Source organism: Brachyistius frenatus, unplaced genomic scaffold (assembly GCF_029030835.1).
Source record: "Brachyistius frenatus isolate BFR_SWC_R1_liver_20210118 unplaced genomic scaffold, ASM2903083v1 Contig_122, whole genome shotgun sequence".
Lineage (NCBI taxonomy): Eukaryota > Metazoa > Chordata > Actinopteri > Embiotocidae > Brachyistius > Brachyistius frenatus.
This window is the reverse complement of record NW_027210721.1, coordinates 1,126,763-1,133,512: the sequence shown is the minus strand read 5'-3', so window position 1 is coordinate 1,133,512 and position 6,750 is coordinate 1,126,763.

The window sequence follows — 6,750 nt, the reverse complement described above, 5'->3', positions numbered from 1 at the left end:
GTGTGTGTGTGTGTCTGTTTGCCCTTTTATAGATGTGTGTGAAGGACCCAGCAGAGGAGCTAAAAGTAAAGCGTCAGGGCATAATTGGGTTACAGGGACCAGTGATGGATTAAAGCACGGCTAGGGAGACGCTGCAGCAACATTAGGGTGTCTGAGATGTCAGGGGCAGAGCGCTCTCATTAATCGCCTCGGCCCTTACATTACTGCATTAGTTGTATTAGCAGCTAGGAGTCGGCAAGCACTTTGGGATTTCTCGCTGAGGCAGGCCACATTCCTCTCTTTCCCTTCTGGTTAGGACACAGAAGTGGGTAAGAGCTCTCACTTTCTTAAAGGAAAGTGGGGAAGAAGGAAGGAACGTTCAAACAAGACAGGAAGAACCATTCATTTTATTTGACGTCTATTTTTGTAATGTTTAAAACGTTTTTATTATCATTATTTTGAGCAAAGTGTCTTGAATATAAACTGATTGAAGCAAACATTTTGTCATGTTTTGGTTTGAAGAATATCTCTAAAGTCTAGAAAGTTTCTGTTGAAACTTATTAAGTAATTTACAGTAAGCACACAAACATAAACACACACACACACACACACACACACACACACACACACACACACACACACACACACACACACACACACACACACACACACACACACACACACACACACACACACACACACACACACACACACACACTCTCAATACAGTTTCCAATCCGTCATCCCACTTCTCAATAACCTAATAGTCCTCCTGTGTGAAAATAGATTTTTAGGAGCCTGCTCCGTGACCCCGAGCCCGGACCACCACGTCACAAACCCACCCCACTTTTTCTTCTTTCACTTCCATCCATCTCCCTCGCAGTACGTATATTTACCCTGTAGCTGTTATTAATAAGCAGAAATTGATTTCTCTGTGCAGTAAAAACACTACATGAGGAGTCAGGGTGGTGTCGGTGGCTGGGCCTCGCTGATTGTAGGTTGGGTGAAGTGGGTGGAGTTTCTGTCTTTGCCTGATGGAGAGGACTGGGTGGGGCAGAGGCCATGAGGGAAAACATAGATGAGGATGTATAGACTAACGTTAGTGATCCTGAACGTTCAACCCTTGTCCGCTCCCTCTTTGCACCCACCCTCAACCGCCACCTCCCTCCATCCTCCTCCAGAAGATGAAGTAAGTGACCTAATCACAGCTGAAGTGTCCCTGATTGTCTGAGAACTGCTGGTGGCCAAAGTAAAAACCTGTAATGTTCATCCAAGCAGACTGTCTGATCATGTGATTAATTAGCCTCACCTTTGCTTTGACACCTGTACTCATGAAACCATCTACTTTAAAGGATCAATACACTCAAATTACAAAACACTTTTCTCTTTTCTTCCTTTAATCGTATAGCTATCAGTGTAGAGCAGTGAAATAATTACTTGCTGTGATGAGTCATGTGAAGATTTCAATCACCGGTCGCTCTGCTTTGACAGGTGTGTGAAAATCACAGCTTCAGTGTGAGAACGGGATTTCTGTGTGCGTACGCTCATTTGAGCTCAGATAACTTGTAATGGTTGTAGTGTAAGGCATGTAGATAGTTTTGAAGTTATTGGCCCAGGTTTGAGACACTTATCTCTGGCATTTATTTCATTACAATAGAGGTGAATGGAAAGTGCTGTCACAATTGAAAAATTACACTCAGAAATTCATGAACAGCATCTCTTCCTATAAACAGTGTCCCAGTTACTCCGCAGACATTGTTCTGAAAAGTTTTCATTCAAACTACTTTCTATAGAAAAAAATAGACCCTATATAAAATGTTGACCATTTAACGAGGATTTAATCTGTGCCCTCTGAGAGGGAGCAGGAAAGGCCATCATATCGTTTTCTCAAAGAGGGATGAATGGTGAGGAGCTGAGGGCAGCGTGTGCGAGGAGATGGGCAGAGGAAGGATGGTTATTGGATCACAGTCGCATTCAGTACAATTTCCCATGTGTGTCCTTGGGTACCTGATCTGCCCAAAGAAATACTGGACCCCCTTCTTATTGTTCCTCACACGTACATGCGAATGCACACACATGCACCGTGACTACACACACACACACACACACACACACACACACACACACACACACACACACACACACACACACACACACACACACACACACACACACACACACACACACACACACACACACACACACACACCCACAGGTATCTGTTTGACTTGTGAGCGCCTCTGTTCACATGGAAGGGGTTGTCCTCCTGCTCCAGGACGAGGTATTAGCTTTCCCCTGAGGGAGAGTTCTAATTAGGTAATTGACTGATGTATAAAGCAGGTGCATGTATCCGTTACAGCCGGCTCGACCTGTTCATTATTAAACAGTGACCCTCTCCGCCACTCGTGCCAAAGCCTTCGGTACAGGGGAGAAAGTGGCCAGGAAGAGCTTTCACAGGGGATCAGGCGGATTCGTAATTACACTTGCTGGTTACCTGAGTCTCACTCCTTCACTGTCGCATGTTGAAGGAGAAACCTAGTGCTCCGTTTCCCACTGATTGATTGCATTGTTGCAAGGCTGACATTAAAAATACTTTATGAAAAGTCGAACATGATGTAATTTGAAGGGAACAAATAGTTTCAGTTGTCTTTCCAAGGAATCAATGAGATTTTGTTTTGTGGAAAATGATCACCGATTTGCTGAAAATAGCCTCACATGACAGGTCTCAAAACTTTTCATCGTCACACATTTGTACATTGACAGGCAAATGAAACTTGAGCTACACTTGGCCAGAAAGGAGAGGGGAGGTTTGCCGAGTGCCAGCAGGCAGCACTTCATCCTGACACTTTGACATCGGTGAAATATATAAAGTATTGGGTTGCTGTTCGGCCTGTAGGCCAGTTTATTCACATCAGGAGGCCAAACGATCGAGATATGGATTGATAGAGGAGACTGGAATTGATTCAAAGTGTGTGTGTGTGTGTGTGTGTGTGTGTGTGTGTGTGTGTGTGTGTGTGTGTGTGTGTGTGTGTGTGTGTGTGTGTGTGTGTGTGTGTGTGTGTGTGTGTGTGTGTGTGTGTGTGTGTGTGTGTATGCTTGTGACAGCAGTTTCAAAATGTGAGCTGACCCATCAATTTTCATTCAGCAAGTTACACGTTTCCTGGCGTACAAGTTACAGAAGATGAGTGGCAACAGCTTTTGAATGAGTGAGACCTGAACTCCGGCGATCTCATGAAGTGTTACCATAGAAGAACTTTGACTTGTCGGAGGATACCGTAAATCCAAGCGGAAAAAAACACTCAAACCTCCCGACACTACTGCTCTCTGCTCCCCGCCAATGGCTGTTGTGCAAGGATTAGTTTCTGAGTCTTATTGAATGTTTATTCCATACAATCCCTAATCTGATCTACACTATATCTAATCCCATCTACAGAGATTACCGACGGGGGATCACCTTACACACTCATTCACACTAACGCCACCGGCCGACCACACCGCCTCAGAGAGGTAGGAGGGCTCATTTTTGACATTTTTCTTTTCAGTCAAAAAAAAAAAAAAAAAAGATTTGGAAGTTGCATCGAACAATATCAATAACAATATATTATTTTTGTTTTGCATTTTGTTTCAGTGAATTTATGAGTAGCAATGAAACACTACACACAAAATTCAAATTTCGTCCTACAAATGAGGTGCAGCGTTTGTGAATTTAGACCCGACTTTGCTCATAGATTTGAGGCAGCACTGTTGCCTTGAAAACCATTTAGTCAGCAATAGAGTCATACAGCATTAGAAAATGATCATCTAATCCACTTTTTTACAATCATTTTTGTACCAAAAGGAATTGTAGTCACTGTGTCCTTTGGTATGTACAGCTGTTGCAAACTAGTAGACTGGTGAGGTTATAGTTTTCAGATCCAATCACAAAGGCTTAGGCGTTATTATGCTCTTCATTAGACAGATGCAGCCACTCTTGACCACCGGGCTGGTCAACATCTCTTCCAAAATCTGAAACAATCAACCCTCCCTCCCCAAAAAGAATTACAGCAGCAGTATGGCTAGTGCTTTAGATTGGATTGGTACTGATTACAATTCCCAGAACAGTAAATAAAAGCCTTTGTTGGTATAGCACCCCTAAGGGGATTTACTCGACAGGCAAGGCATACCTATAATCCATTCAAGCCTGTCAGGAGATTTGTTGGAGCCAAATTAAAATGTTTGGTGATTTTGCATCATGTTCTAGTTTTATGGTATTTTTGAAATTGTTCCTACATTTTTATTAAGCAGTGTTAAGCAACAAAGTGTGATTTCTCTCCTTTTTACTTTGAAAAAACTTCATCCTAACTTTAGAAATCGTTCTTTCCTGAATATCGATGATGATGTTTTTTCACAGCTGCTCGGTTGTTCTGTTTCTGACCAACTTCCTTCTCTTCCGAGACTTCATTTAAAACGACTGCAACCCTTGATAACACTTTACCAGTATCTCTGTTTCACACTAGATAAAAAGAAGTCATTAAAACGCCCAAAAGTTCACCTCTATCCAGTCTGAACCTGACCTCTGGCCTTTTGGAAACTCTGAACTCCCTTGAACTCACTCACAACCTCTTCCTCCTGCAACCACTGTGTCCTGTCCCTCGAAGAGAAGGGCAGAGCTTCTTTTACTCCCTTCCTCTTCTTTCAAATACCTGCCTGTGCACACACAGAGAGGATTGTAAAAGTGGAAAAAGGGCAAATAAAAATCATTTTTATGAGATGGTAGAAGGAGGAAAGAGCCCCCTCTCTGTGAGCCTCTGTCAGGTTTGGATTTGACCATATGTACCCCTTCTTTTTGAGTCAGTGTAGAAAGTATCTGCAAGGATGCACAGCAGCCAAACAATAACATCAGAGTCAAAGAGACAACCTTGTAACATGGGGATTAATAGATTAAGTTGATCAATCTATTAATTAATATTAAAGTCTCTATATGCTACAGACTTTCTCTTTCATTTGCCAGTTTCCTTTTTGGGCCTTTATCATCGTAAAACAATGAAAAATGGAAGTTCAGTCAGAATGAAATGGCGAGCAGCAGCCACTGAGGTGAACCAAGGCAGCAGCAAAGGATTAAATATCTCAGATCCAAGATGCAAAGGATTGTTGCTGGAAGAGTCCAGAGGTCATAAAGTCATCCGCACAAAGAGAAAAAGACACCTCCCTCTATGATTAAAACAATAAATCCGATTAGCCTTCTCCTTCATTTTTACAAGGAGTCTATACGATGTGTGGGAGCTAGTGGGTATGTTGGATCCAACTTATTTCATTCCTCTCTCCAGGTGTGCCGATGCAGCATTGTGAAACCTGAGAGTAGATTAAAGTGCCAATCCCAGAGAGGAAAAATGCTTTTAGGAACTTTTAAAACTGTGTTTAACAGTGTGTTTTTAGTGCCCACTAAAACCAACACACCGCACCACATGGCCAAGAAGGAGAGAGTGAGAGAGAGGAGGGGAGAGTGAGATAGAGAGGACGGGAGAGTGAGATAGAGAGGAGGAGGAGGGACTTTGTTTCTTTTCATCAACAAAGACTCACATCCTGGTGCCCTTTTCATGACACAAGTCTCAGGCTGACTTGCTTCTACTCAATGAATAGCAAAGCCTGAGGAGTATAAAGTCAGATGGTCAGTCATCAGTCAAACTGTGTCCATCTATCTATCCAGCATGCTGGTCTAAAGTTTGATATCGCTCAACTTCTATCAGATAGATAACTATTAAGTTTGGTATTGATATCTGGTCCCCAGACGATGATTCCTAATGCTTATTGCATGGTTGTAGTGACCCTCTGACCTTTCATCTAGCACCAGTCATCCCATTAGGATGTGTGTAACTTCAAAACTAGCGACAGAATATCCATAATCTTTGCTGTGGTATTCTTGGTCTCCAGAGGCTAAATCCCCTGAGGTTTCACACGCAACAGAAAGAAAAGCTTTGACTGAGTTACTAAGAGATCCTAAAGAACCAGTCATCAGTAGTTCAACTTTATTTTACAACACGTCTTTGTATTAAAAAGATAAAGAGGTCGATTTCCTCTGATTCCCAAAATGACATGATCATTTTAAGCGCCCTCTATAGGACAAACACATCCTCACACCTAAACACTCACGGTAACGTTAATAAAGATGTGAAGTGATGTAACTTCAGCAACATATATGACGTACGTTAAATACACGTTAAAATAAGTCAATGTTGACTTGTTTTTACTCTGAACACGAACAGCGGCCTTCTGGGTGAAAAGGATTTTATGATATCGTAAAAGTATGTACACATAACGCTTTTATACAAACACAAAGGTTTTAAAAAGAATTTACAATTCCACATTACTGGATAAAAGGTGTTAGGGTAACAATACCAGTGAGCTTAACATTCATGGAAAACAACCAAAGAGGAAGTTCAGGCTGTAACTATTCAATGGTATCGTAAAGTTGTGATGCCATCGGTATGAAAGCGAAAATCATAAATGACGAATGAGTCAGACACGCTGGCAACATCGCTGCTCTGGATGGACTGTGGACTTTGTTTTGTGATGGTTTTAATCTGTGGTCAGCTGCCAGGTCAGTATGAGCCACAACAGGGTGTGTTGAGGTGTGAACATTACAAAACATTTGTCAACTTTCTTCCAATAAAAAGACAAAATAACCGATTTGATTTGAATTGCTTAAAAGAAAGTTAAATAACTAATAGTGGTTGTTTTTTTTAATTATTTTCATTATATCAAACTTTTCTTTGTAATATTGGGACACACTGT